At 40.4% G+C, this 14,105-nt stretch overlaps 1 non-coding gene across 1 annotated transcript; it reads right to left on the bottom strand.

The window, feature by feature from the left end:
- Positions 1-5,628: 5,628 nt before the first annotated feature.
- Trnal-aag (transfer RNA leucine (anticodon AAG)) lies at positions 5,629-5,710 on the bottom strand. Its single transcript has one exon. It is a non-coding gene; the product is annotated as a tRNA-Leu (tRNA).
- Between the last annotated feature and the right edge of the window lie 8,395 nt (positions 5,711-14,105).

Raw genomic sequence — 14,105 nt, 5'->3', positions numbered from 1 at the left:
AAAACTACTCTCTGAAGTAGAAAAAGCACACATCATAAATATACTGTAACATCTTAAATAGTATCCTTAAGGTAACTACAATACATCACTGTCAACACAGTCGTCTTTTTTATATTAACCTATGCCCATTCTTTCAAATACAATTTTTAACATATTACCGATCTTTTTCTTGTGAGTCGAATAACTTCTAATTTTGTGGAACTCACACAGCATGTGTGCCTTGAACTCTACGATGCTATCTAATCCTAATTTGTTAAGGACGTAGTTAACAAAATGTCCCAGCAACCAGTACACAGCGTTATTTTTTGCTTCTGGGAAATAGCGTGCTTCAGGCCTGTGTATCAATGACAGCGATATATACTGAGGGGATGTTCTTTTAATCAGAGCTATTTGCTCCCGGATCCACTTCCAACTATTCATGTGACCACTGCAAGTATATCTATGAATTACTGTGTCAACTAGATGGCTTTGTTAACATAAATTTGTTTCACATAGTCCGATTGCGTGCAGTCTTTCATTGGTGCTAACTATGTTGTTAACTGTCTTGTACCATGACGTTTTTATATTAGCGTGAGCACATTAGAACTAATGTTTTTCCAAAACTCAGTCCACTCCATGTTTGGAAACTGTCGTTCTATTTTGTTCCTTCCTTCGCTTTTCTTACGTTCCCGCATTATGACTCTCGATGTTAAGTGTCGGGACTGCCTGAGTTCGACATTGACATAACTAAACTCAACATAGAGAATCCTCACGTACTGTAAGCGGCTGTTGATATTCTGCACGTCAATCGGGGGAAGCAGGCTTGGAGGTTTAATGATCTCGAAAAGTTGGCTGGTTATGCTTTCTCGTGTGTCTCCTTTAAATTAACGTGCCTTTTGACAAAAAGAGCAGAGGCTTTATCCGTTATATCAGTTAATTGTAGTCCACCATTTTTAGGATCTAAAGTGGCTACTTTAGCAGGTACTCTGAACACTTCACCTCTCCACAAAAAGTTGGTGATTTTGGACGTTATTCTCCTCGCTATCATTCTCAGTATTGGAAACAGCTGGGCAGTATAATAAGCCTTAGCAAGGATGCATGAGTTGATATACTGTGTTCTTTGAACTTGGTTCATATATCGAGTTAAATTCTCTACAATGGCTCCTTGCACTTTATCTGCTGCAACTTTCCAATTTAAAGCCGTCATTTTCATAGGGCATGCTGTCCGGGTGATCCCAAGTGTTTTATGTTGTCGGACTAATTTTGCCCACTCGACGTTGATATTATCAAAACCTCTGAGATTTAACATCTTACTTTTTTTTCGTTTGCATTGGCTCCAGATGCTCTACACTACGAATCAATCACTGTTGCTAGCGTGGTTACCTCGTCATTATTCTTTATAATGACCCCTATATCGTCAGCATAGTAACTGTTTTATTTCCTGATGATGTTAAACCTTATTCTTTATAATGACCCCTATATCGTCAGCATAGTAACTGTTTTATTTCCTGATGATGTTAAACCTTTTAATCTAGCATGGACATGTCGGAGGAAAGGTTCCAGCGAAATGGCGAAGAGCGACATGGACAGAGGACTTCCTTGAGGAACACCTCGTTGTATTTGTATCGGCCTGGATTGTTGACAATTCATCGCTATTTTAGCATTTATTCCAGTTGCTATGTTCTTAAATCAACTGTATGACCCTATCGTTGAAACCTATTTTCTTCAATGTCTGTAGAAGATATTCATGATTTACTACATCGAACGCTTTATAAAAATCTAAAAACAATAAAGCACACTTTATGTTTGTTACAGAAGTTATTGCAATGATATCCCTGAATTCCGCTAGATTTTGAAAAACGGTTCTGCCTTGCGCACAGTTCTGATGTTGACTAATAATTTTATCTGTAAGCCATGAAATTCTCTTGCTTATTATTCTAGCTATTAATTTATAATCAGAATTCAGCAGTGAAATTGGACGAAAATTATTTAAATCTTTGTTTCCATTGTTTTTTGGCACCAGAACAATTTTACTCTCCTTAAACTCAGCCGGAATCATTTTACCCTGAATATCCTCATTTACAATGTCCGTGATTTTTGCACCTACTATTGGCCAGTAACGGATGTAAAACTCTGCTGGCAGACCATCCGGTCCTGGGGATTTTTTTGGTGGTGAGGCGCACAGTCTCATACACGTCTTCTTCACTGACAACCTCTAGAAAATTTTCGTTGTCATCTTCTGTCAGCTGTGGGGCTAGGATGTCAAGGAATTCTTCCAAGGAAGCATCACTACTTTGATGTACAGAATATAGCTCGCAATAATAGCGATAAATCTCGTCCATGATATCCTGCTGGGTTCTGAGAATCGTACCGTGTTTCGTTCGAATTTCATCAATAAAAGTCCTTCTCCCGTTTTTCGTATGCTTCACTAAATGGTATAGGGAAGTAGTTTCATCTTCTGACAACGAATTTGCCTTCGATTATATTTTTAACCCTTCCATTTGACTTCTCTTGATATTAAGTAACTTGGCTTTGACTTTTTTGATGTCTGCTATCCAAAGTGAGGAACCTGCTGAGACTTGATCATACAGATCTCTCAAAACGGAATAGTAATACTCTATAGTGCATTTCATTTCCCTTGTGCTCTGGGCACTGTATTGAATAAGAACTTTCCTCAACTTTGGCTTTGCCATTTTAACCCACCAGTCAATAGCAGTGGCATATCTACTACGGGCTCGCAGGCATATTGCCCATGTTTCTTTAATCAGATCTTCTAAATCATGACTTACTAACAAGGAAGTGTTCAAATTCCACTGATTCTTGAATCGGCGAACCGGCTGTCTTGTTAGATTTATGCAAGCTAAGACACTTGAATGGTCTGAAAAGTACGTAGGAATGGTTTCTACTTTTGTCACGGAAGTGTCAAGATTTTTAGAAATATATAGTCTATCAATCCTGCTACGTGATGTTGCTGTGACATAAGTGAACTCAACACTGGAGGGGTATTTGATTTCCCATATATCCTTTAATTCTAAACCAGTAACTAGTTGTTTTAGTTCACTTGAGAAATTAAAATTAGGTAACTGATCTTTTCGATTTAAAACACAATTAAGTAATAACTGTCTTGGCGATTTCCTTAACAAGTATATCAGGTCATCTTTGAAGAAACGTGCCTTGTCAGCTCGATGAGAACTTCCTGAAGGGGCGTACAAGTTGATGATAGTCACATCATATATATTTAGTCCTATTCCCCTTCCGGATTCCAGTCATTCCACCTCGCTTACTGTAATCCCTTCCCTCACCAAAATAGCTGTTCCAACACTTGTTTCGGGAGACACATTTATGTAACTGACAAAACCGGGAATTACCAAATCCGAAATTAGAACTTCTTGTAACAGGGCAATATCAGTCGCGGATTCGTACAAAAATTCCTTAAGGGCCGATAATTTCAAACCGGTCGTGATTTTATTTATGTTTATAGTGGTGACAGAATAAGATTGCGTCATTGTGCTGTCACTATGTAGTTGTTTTGATGAACTAATATAGTTTCATGTGGTTCAGGGTTCAGTTAAGCTGTAACAGTTTTCTCGGAAGGCTGAACATGGAATAACACTTCAATCAGTTTATTAGTTACTGTCCCGTTTTTTTCTGCTTCTGATGTTTTCTCTTGTAACGCAAGCAGACTGATTTCCTGGTAAACTTTCTTATTTTTCTTTCAGTGATTCGTGTACGACCGTTTCGGACTGAACATTCTTTGGGCTTGGGTCGCCCCTACCGGATTTTCCCTTCCCTTGGTTACGAGCTACATTCTCATTTGGTTGTGTCGGTATTTTATTTCGCGGCTTATCTGGAGCAGCAGCAGACGCTTTCGCAATTTCGGTTGCCGGCGCCTGCCCTGAGGTGTTGACCGTGATTTCAGTTTGGCCACCACTTCCTCGTTCTTTATTAATTTCACTCACTTTCTGATCGAGGGAAACAAGTGGAGACTGTAGTTTTGCAACCTCTCCCTGAATTTGTTTATTAACAGATAGATTCTGATCTTTGCAATCGGCTACGGCACCTGTTGTTTCTTGCAAATTAATGCTGCTTACACCCCCTTCATTTTCTGGTACCGTATGTGTATTATCTTTCTGTTCATTAGTTTCCATTCGCATTTTGCCTTCAGGTTCCTCTGCCTCCTCATCGCACTGTATTTGCTTGCGAAGTGATGGAGTGGGACAAGACAGCTCGTCCTCTGAACAACTATCAGTTATCTCCAGAGGTCGTTTTTTCGGTTGCGTTTCAGTTTCACGAGTAGTGGCAACAGGGTTTCCTTTTGTTGTTAACGGGGGAAATTGACTGTTATCGTGAAGGGAGACATCAGCTTGGACCGCTGCGTTAACATCCTCAACCAGTTGTTCCGGGCTATTCTTTGGTAACAGATCATTTAAGGTAAGCTTTTGACGCTGTATCAAATTACTTTTAAGAACAACAGTTCGCCGCGGACATTCCTGTCTGAAGTGGCCGGTTTCGTTACATTATGACATGTAGCTTCCTGACCTGTATAAACAATTTGTGCCTTGTACCCACAAACAGTTATGTGAGACGGAATATTCGTCTTAACGTCCATCTCTACACAGCGGACCCCGTTAAAACACTGCAGTTTAAAGCGAGGCGACCATCTTTCATTTGCAATTGATTTAACGTCTCCGTAGTTTGAAAGAGCTTCCTTAATCTTATCATTTTCAATTTCAATGGGAAGATTCAAGACACGAACGATTTTGTAATGAATGTCCAGTCTATAGATGGAAACCTTACTTTTATAACCATTTCTATGCACAAAATCTACTTCATAGTCCCACTTTCGTAACACTTTATCAACAGTCGAAGCACTGATTAACTTGACAAAAACACAGTATTTTTCCTGATCCAGTTGCCAGGTATGAACGGTTTCAGAATTTAGACCAATTACCTGTGTAATCCAGTCATCTATTTCCAGGGATGTCGGCTGAACAGGACGGGATTCCTTGTCAAAAGCAAATACCAGAGTATTCTTCCGGAGGTTTGTAGCCATGGTTAATCCATCGAAGCAATTTCGGTTAAACAACCGAAATTCCAAGTAGCAGTAGCAAGACCAGAAAGAGCGATCAGATCACAAGGAACAGGAACGAACACGGAGATTAACGGACGGACGGCACTCGGCTGAGCACAAGTACAGTGATGTAAACACTGAAGTGCAGCGCAACAGTTAACAGCGGCCACTCGCGAGCGTGGCTGAAACGGAACTGCGACGTACATATTTTTGATTTTTTGACAACCTTTCTCAGTATTTACGATAATTTTTGTAGTGTGAAATTATTTCTGAGTCTTTATTAATTCTTGCTATCTCACACAGTTTTCTTTTTCTTTCTGATGACGCTTAAATACCTGCACAGGGTTTCTTTGAAAACTGTTTGCTGTTATATTTAGTAGCTTTTTGAACAACAGTGTTCAAAAACAGATATAAATTGATCAAGAAATATTTTGCTTTTATCATCAGCGTATGGCTCATTATATACATGTCCTCAATTAACATTTCCTAAACTTTCTCTGAAGTGATTTATAGATACCTGCATTCACTCAACGATTTGTGAACTGTACAGCCTGCTGGGTTTTGTAAGTTAAAACAGTTGGCAGCGGTGGGATTCGAACCCACGCCTCCGAAGAGACTGGTGCCTTAAACCAGCGCCTTAGACCGCTCGGCCACGCTACCACATGGCCAACAGTAAGCAGTCTAGTTGACACAGTTATCTCATAGTTGCATCAAATTGTGGGGTGCTGATGTGGCATTTTATCTGCTGTTGCAAAATATCCCACAGATTTTCTACGGATGATTTTGCAGGCCAGTGCAGGTGTAATAAATTGAGGGAGTGTTAAAAAACAGTCACATAGCCTTCCAGCCTGATAAAGTTTGCTGCTGGCGTCGTTGTGTGGCTGTGTGAACAATGGCCTCTAGCGAGGTGACCCACTCGTGGGCTATCAGGTTGCCTGCAGCAGTTCCTGTCGGCCTTGGAAGCAATTTCGTTTCACGAGCCGTGAAACTGCTCTCCGGCTCCTCTGTCAGGATCTTTTTCCGAACACTATTCTGATGTCCTGTTTCGTGGCCGCTTCTGCGTATGTTACACCACTGCTAAGATACACGTTGTTGCAGTCCGCCGCGAAACACCAACTAATCCAGTAATTTCACACATGTTATGGCCATGGTACCTACGAACACGACTGCTCCTTTTTGTCCCTCTGTCACGTAGTTACATGTATGGGGGAAAGAAATGCAGTAGAAGAAGAATGGGTAGCTTTGAGAGATGAAGTAGTGAAGGCAGCACAGGATCAAGTAGGTAAAAAGACGAGAGCTAGTAGAAATCCTTGGGTGACAGAAGAAATATTGAATTTAATTGATGAAAGGAGAAAACATAAAAATGCAGTAAATGAAGCAGGCAAAAAGAAATACAAACGTCTGAAAAATGAGATTGACAGGAAGTGCAAAATGGCTAAGCAGACATGGCTAGAGGACAAATGTAAGGATGTAGAGGCTTATCTCACTAGGGGTAAGATAGATACTGCCTACAGGAAAATTAAAGAGACCTTTGGAGAAAAGAGAACGACTTGTATCAATATCAAGAGCTCAGATGGAAACGCAGTTCTAAGCAAAGAAGGGAAAGCAGAAAGGTGGAAGGAGTATATAGAGGGTCTATACAAGGGCGATGTACTTGAGGACAATATTATCGAAATGGAAGAGGATGAAGATGAAATAGGAGCTATGATACTGCGTGAAGAGTTTGGGAAGGGAGTGACACAGGGTTGTAGCCTCTCCCCGATGTTGTTAAATCTGTATATTGAGCAAGCAGTAAAGGAAACAAAAGAAAAATCGGCGTAGGTATTAAAATCCACGGGGAAGAAATAAAAACTTTGAGGTTCGCCGATGACATCGTTATTCTTTCAGAGACAGCAAAGGACTTGGAAGAACAGTTGAACAGAATGGACAGTGTCTTGAAATGAGGATATAAGATGAACATCAACAAAAGCAAAACGAGGATAATGGAATGTAGTCGAATTAAGTCGGGTGATGCTGAGGGAATTAGATTAGGAAATGAGACACTTAAAGTAGTAAAGGAGTTTTGCTATTTGGGGAGCAAAATAACTGTTGATGGTCGAAGTAGAGAGGATATAAAATGTAGACTGGCAATGGCAAGGAAAGTGTTTCTGAAGAAGAGAAATTTGTTAACGTCGAGTATAGATTTAAGTGTCAGGAAGTCGTTTCTGAAGGTATTTGTATGGAGTGTAGCCATGTATGGAAGTGAAACATTGACGATAACTAGTTTGGACAAGAAGAGAATAGAAGCTTTCAAAATGTGGTGCTGCAAAAGAATGCTGAAGATTAGATGGGTAGATCACATAACTAATGAGGAGGTACTGAATAGGATTGGGGAGAAGAGAAGTTTGTGGCAGAACTTGACTAATAGAAGGGATCGGTTGGTAGGACATGTTCTGAGGCATCAAGGGATCACCAATTTAGTATTGGAGGGCAGCGTGGAGGGTAAAAATCGTAGAGGGAGACCAAGAGATGAATACACTAAGCAGATTCAGAGGGATGTAGGCTGCAGTACGTATTGGGAGATGAAGTAGCTTGCACAGGATAGAGTAGCGTGGAGAGCTGCATCAAACCAGTCTCAGGACTGAAGACCACAACAACAACATTAACTTTATCTTAATTTTAGTATTCTAACTAAACTGTGGTTTATTGCAGTGTTGAAATCTTGTGCAGTAGTTGGTTGCACCGAAAGAAATGTGAAAAGAAGAAATATATTGTTCCATAGATAAAGAATTTTTAAAAATACAAATAATTTGTGAACACATTTCTCGAGATTAAGTCAGTGAATTTACAGGCTGAAGCACATGAGTGGTATCGTTACCAAGCGGATGCGAATGGATTTCTACTTAAGAGTACTTGTTTTATAAGGGTTATTATACATGTATGTCTCAAAAATATGTGCCGAAATTTAGGAGATACTAAATGCAAGATCTTTGTTTTTCTGTTTTCTGTTTGTTTCATAACTTATTTTTGCTACTACTATACAATCTCAAAACTTGTTACAGTTTTTCCTCTGATGAAGTACCAGGTGGCTTTAATTAAAGTGCAGCTAATCACGAAAGTTCAGCGGGGGTCGTAATATTATAGTACGGCAGTGAAACTTGGTGGATATTCTAATGGACTAATCCGAAACCCTCTTACGATGGAAAAAAATTAATTCCGGGTTTGGCTACAAGGTGCAAAACTGGCACTGTGAATACAAGAAAGAGGTGTAAAAATGTTTTCATACGTAATGGAGTAGGAACGGGACATGGGCATAAAATATCAAACAAATGATAGAGGAATAATGGTGATTTTATTATTAACCGCCACTTAAAAACTTTGTTCTGTATCAGCACGAGAGATGTCAACAAGATGGTGCATCTGTAAAATGTGATCAACAATTATTGATTGCAGCATTTCCGATGTAATCCGTGCAACACGTTCCTGTAACTGGCCTCCAGGTCAGGTAGAAACCAAGCATGTCCCTGATAAATATATTCTTTTAGATATTCACAGAGCTAAAAGTCACATGTATTCAGATAAGACCATCTTGCAGGCCATGCATGTCGAAAATCTCTAAGAATAACACATTTGTGGGAGGTTGCGTTAAGCAAACTTTCACTGGAGGAGCGACGTGAGTTGCTGCCCCATTGAAACGCATCAGGCTGCAGCCAGCCTTGTGTTTCATTTTTTTTCTGTCGGCCCACTTAATTCCTCAATATAATAAGTCTAATTAATCGAAAAATTCCGATGTACCGGGTGATCAAAAAGTCAGTATAAATTTGAAAACTGAATAAATCACGGAATAATGTAGATAGAGAGGTACAAATTTGCACACATGCTTGGAATGACAAAGGGTTTTATTAGAACCAAAAAAACACAACAGTTCAACAACTGTCCGACAGATGGCGCTTCATCTGATCCGAATAGCAATAATTAGCATAACAAAGTAAGACAAAGCAAAGATGATGTTCTTTACAGGAAATGCTCAATATGTCCACCATCATTCCTCAACAATAGCTGTAGTCAAGGAATAATGTTGTGAACAGAACTTTAAAGCATGTCCGGAGTTATGGTGAGGCATTGGCGTTGGATGTTGTCTTTCAGCATCCCTAGAGATGTCGCTCGATCACGAAACACTTGCGACTTCAGGTAACCCCAAAGCCAATAATCACACGGACTGAGGTCTGGGGACCTGGGAGACCAAGCTTGACGAAAGTGGCGGCTGAGCACACAATCATCACCAAACGACGTGCATCTGTTTTTTGTGAACTTTGTTTTTTTTTGTTCTAATAAAACCCCATGTCATTCCAAGCATGTGTGTCAATTTTTACCTCTCTATCTACATTATTCCGTGGTTTATTAAGTTTTCAAATTTATTCTGACTTTTTGATCACCCGGTATGTACAAAGAGTGGTGGGAATGCGTCCTGATAGTAGAGGATATCCTTTAATTTCTTTTAAGTCTAAAATGTATGTTGAATTTATTTTTTGACAGTTGGCGGACAGTGAAAGCATGGCCTGTGCAGTTTCTACTTGCCACGGTCTGCCCTCAGCGAGCGAGGCGAGTGACCAGACGAGCGCCCCGGTCGGGCAGACTGCCTGGGCCTCAGTGAGCAGCAGCGCGCTGTCGCATTCACTGCGGCAAAGGGTGGCACGCGTCTTTCACAAGACTGGCAACACTCGAGGACGAAATTGGTTGTGCTGAGTTCAGTCCATATCTCGCCATAGTGGTGAATATGAATTTGGAAGTTTCTCTGAAAGAACTGACCCACCTACGCAAATGGTGTGTCCCGTACGATAACATCACACTTTTGTGAAATAGCCACGGGGCACCTCCATAGGCGGGCCTTTTGCCTGTGTCAATGGTCTGCTGGCGTAAACACTGAGAAGGCAAAGTTACAGAAAGTTTTGGTGTGACGCCCTTTGATTGGTTGGAGCTCGCAATCTTTGGCAGCTACGATTTACCGTTGAGCTGCACTGGTAAGTTTTTGGACCAAATAGTCGGGATAGTTACATGTCCCCAGTCTTCCAAAGAGTGATACAGAACCTTCCAGAACAAAATTGTTGGAAGTTTTTGGATTGGAGAAATAAAATGCATGAACACAGACTGGCCAAAACGACAGTTTTGGTGGGCTCACATCGTGAAGGAACAGGAGTCATACAGAGGTCTTTTCATCATAGCATGAGGGAGAAAGCAGACATCTCCGCCGCCAGTATTAGAGGGAGGAACGGACATGGAAAGGAACGGTTAATTCTCCAGCAAATGAATTGCACCATGCCAGCGTTCACCTCCACCTAGGGCCTCACCGTACCTCGTCTCCAACATTTGATATAAGTTTCACAGCTAAAGGGCATACAAATTCGTACAGGAAAATAGGTACGTGGTTTCATATTAATTAATCAGTCGCTATCTGATGACCTCTCGGCGATTATTTTACTCTTTGGGATTCTGTTTCTCCTTAGTCCCTTCAATTTCGCTACTAGGAGTCAGCTGATACGATTCCTTGTCCATTCCGTCTATTCTGTCAGAATTTTTCTGGTACTTTCCTTCTGAAAATCCACAGTTATCACACGTTCAAGTGGACATATACACTCATACTCCAGTAATGAGTATCTGATCCTCGTTTGCTCTGAGCAATCATTGAATTAGGAACCAATAAATGTACATGATTTGTAACCCTTATTTCATTACAGTAACTGATAGTCGTCATCACTATTTAGTAATTGTTAATGTTTAATCTGGCCACACAGCTATGGTCCAAATGTTAGGGCCATCCCTTTCCTTCCTTTTCCTTGCACGCAACTGCTTTACATGCATCTGGACTGTAGTTGTACAATGAGCAGGGATACTCAGTGCATGTCGGTGGCAAATCAGATTGACTGCAGCCAACCCCAGTGGTGCGTCATATGATCTTGCATGAAAACAGTGGTTTCCACACAGTTGCGCTCTTCCAAAGCAGGAATCGCATGTTGTACAAGAAGCTCTCGAGAATGTGCAGACGTCATGGTACGCCTGACAGATCCTCTGGGCGTATTCAGTTCAAAGAAGACGGACCGAGAATAAATGTGGCTGTGAATCCACATCACACAGTCACATAAGGTGAGTGGAGTGTCTCTTCATGCACAACTCACGGTTTAACAGTACTCTATACGTGACAGTTCTCTGTATTCACTGTGCCTCTACTGTAAAATGTGCCTCGTCACTCCGTAGAGTATTGCCCATCCACATGTCATCAACTTTCATCCATGCTGGAAACTGCGGAGCAAATTCAGAATGTTGCTGCAGATCATAAGGTTTCAGTTGTTGCACCATCTGGATTTTGAGTGGGTACCAGTGTAATATAGACCACAAAACTTGCCATACTGTTGACCATGAAATGGATAATTCCCATAGACTGCATAAGCACTAGCACTACGCGGGTCACTTGCCCCATGATGAGTTAAAGCAACAACAACCTCTACATAAAGTCCACCAGTATAGGACATCTTCCTCTTCCAGATGCCACACCAAGCTCCCCCTGTGTTTTGCCGACCGCTGTGGCCGAGTGGTTGTAGGCGCTTCAGTCCGGAACTGCACTTGCTGTTACTATCGCAGGTTCGAATCCTGCCTCGAGCATGGATGTGTGTGATGTCCTTAGGTTAGTTAGGTTTAAGTAGTTCTGAGTCTAGGGGACTGATGACCTCAGATGTTAAGTCCCTTAGTGCTTAGAGACATTTGCGCCATCCCACAGTGTTTTCGAAATTCATTATCATCTTCTTTGAACCATTTAATGACATCAGACCTCTGATCAGACCTTTCACTCGGCGATCTGTCTCAGTGCAGCGCCGTACTTGCTACCGTTCACATAAACACTTTCACTAGCAGTGTATGGTCTCTCTTCTCGGTAGCCACACTGCTCATTCACATTATGGCTTTTCAAATGACAGGATGGATGTCGTACCATCGTACAAAAAGTGTACAGTGCCAGATGTGGGTCTGATGACCAAAATAGGGACTAATTTTTTAGTGTAAATCTGGTCCACATTAACGCAGCAGCATATACACCAAGTTTTGCTGCCATGCGATAATTACAGCCCACACTGGATCCCCGTGAGGAGATGCACTTTAATTATAACCATCTGGTATGAAGGACCCTTACTTTGAAAAGGGAGGATTTTAAGCCAAACGACTACACAAAGGTATACAGCAAACATATTTCAGTATCATTTGTGCTGAAATTTGTGTCTTTTTTTGAAACAAATGGTATTTGCCTGAAATTCAAAATCAGTAGATGACATCTGAGTGCAATTACAGAAACCAGAGTCATCTTCCATATTCAGCTTCCTTATCAAGTTACTCCCACCATTTCTTGTATAGTACTACGACGACTACGCCTTTAATTTTGTATGCATGTATCTTCGAGTATTAATACTACAGCACCGCACATTTCCATGTCGCTAGACATATGTAGCAAATGATATGGAAATAATATGACAAATGGCGTCGCAGATAATGCGAATACCCTACGAGAAATGTTAGCCGCCAGTGTGGACAGAGACACAGACGAGAAACAAAGTCAGAAACATGTTGTGAAACATCACAGTAAACTAGTTTCCAACAGAAACATGTTTCCATTGGCAGTGTGTACGCGGCATTAAGAACAATTACAGTTAATATGTAAGTATATCATCGAGATAAACATAATACCTACAAGTCATGCTTCCTTCCCCAAGAAAAACTAGTAGCCAACAAAAACGAGATTAATTAATAAGGGAAAAACCTGATATGGATATTACTTTGATAATAAGTCTGTTGTAGGAACATCTTGCTCATAATGGATCACACTGAATCTAAGTGATCATTGAGTTCTGTCAATGTTTCCTCCTCATAGTTTCGTCCATTTCTCACTTATTTATATTCTCATATTTACAAACTCTGTATTAACATTGTTACTTTGATGGCTGAAAAATAAAAAACATCAAAATGAAAACTTATAAAACCCTTTATGCCTCAATACCTCGCACATAGAATACCTGTCCTTATTTGTGTGAAGATATGTCTCGTAGTAACCAATTGAACAAGCCGGTCTCCGATCAGGATTTAGCACAATTGATCATATCTTCACGCTACGGGAAATAATTAGTACAACAAATGAGTACCATATACCCCTTTGGCTGGCTTTTATAGACTCTGGATAGGAGTATGATTTGATCAGTCACACAGTTATGTTAGCCGTTCTAAAAAAAACGAGGAGTAGAACAGGGCAAAATAAAAATCCTGCATAACATTTGCAAAATCTCCACAGCCCTTGTTAGAGTTGCTGAAGATAACGATGAATTCCCCATTGAAAAGGGTATAAGCAAGTTGATTCTATATCTCCCAAACTATTTTCAGCAGTCTTAGAAAAAGCCATGTCTAAATTGAATTGCGTAGAAAAGGGAATTCAAGTTCTCGGGAAAAGACTGAACAACTTGAGGTTTGCGGATGATATTGTCTTATTTGCAAATGACATAGAAGAACTTCAAGTATTAGTTAACGAACTTGCATTAGTGGGCTCTGAAGTTGGACTAAAAATGAACATTGATAAAACCAAGATAATGATCAATGAATGGACACCTGAGGGAAGTATATCAGTTGGAAGTACACATCTGCAAAGAGTCACAGAATATATCTATCTGGGTCAACTGATAAACATGAAACGAGAAATATTTCGATGAATTAAATTGGGCTGGCAAGCTTATGGGAGGCACTTTTCTATTTTGAAATCTAAGATGTCGGTTGAGCTGAAGAAATTAATTTTTGAGCAGTCTGTATTGCTAATAATAACTTATGGCTGCGAAACATGGACATCAAATGAGTTCATTGTTAGGAAGCTAACAGTAGCCCTAAGAAGAATGGAAAGATCAATGTTGGATTACACAAAAAAAGACAGGAAGAGAGCAGTTGAAATAAGATGAACAACGAAGTTCAGCGACATAATGGAAAGAGTGAATACATTGAAATGGCAGTGGGCTGGTCATTTTGCTCGAACAAAAGATGGTAGATAGTGTAAACA

The sequence above is a fragment of the Schistocerca serialis genome, chromosome 1 (assembly GCF_023864345.2).
Source record: "Schistocerca serialis cubense isolate TAMUIC-IGC-003099 chromosome 1, iqSchSeri2.2, whole genome shotgun sequence".
Taxonomy (NCBI): domain Eukaryota; kingdom Metazoa; phylum Arthropoda; class Insecta; order Orthoptera; family Acrididae; genus Schistocerca; species Schistocerca serialis.
Note: the sequence above shows the minus strand (reverse complement) of the source record. Positions and strands in the feature narration are given on the sequence as shown.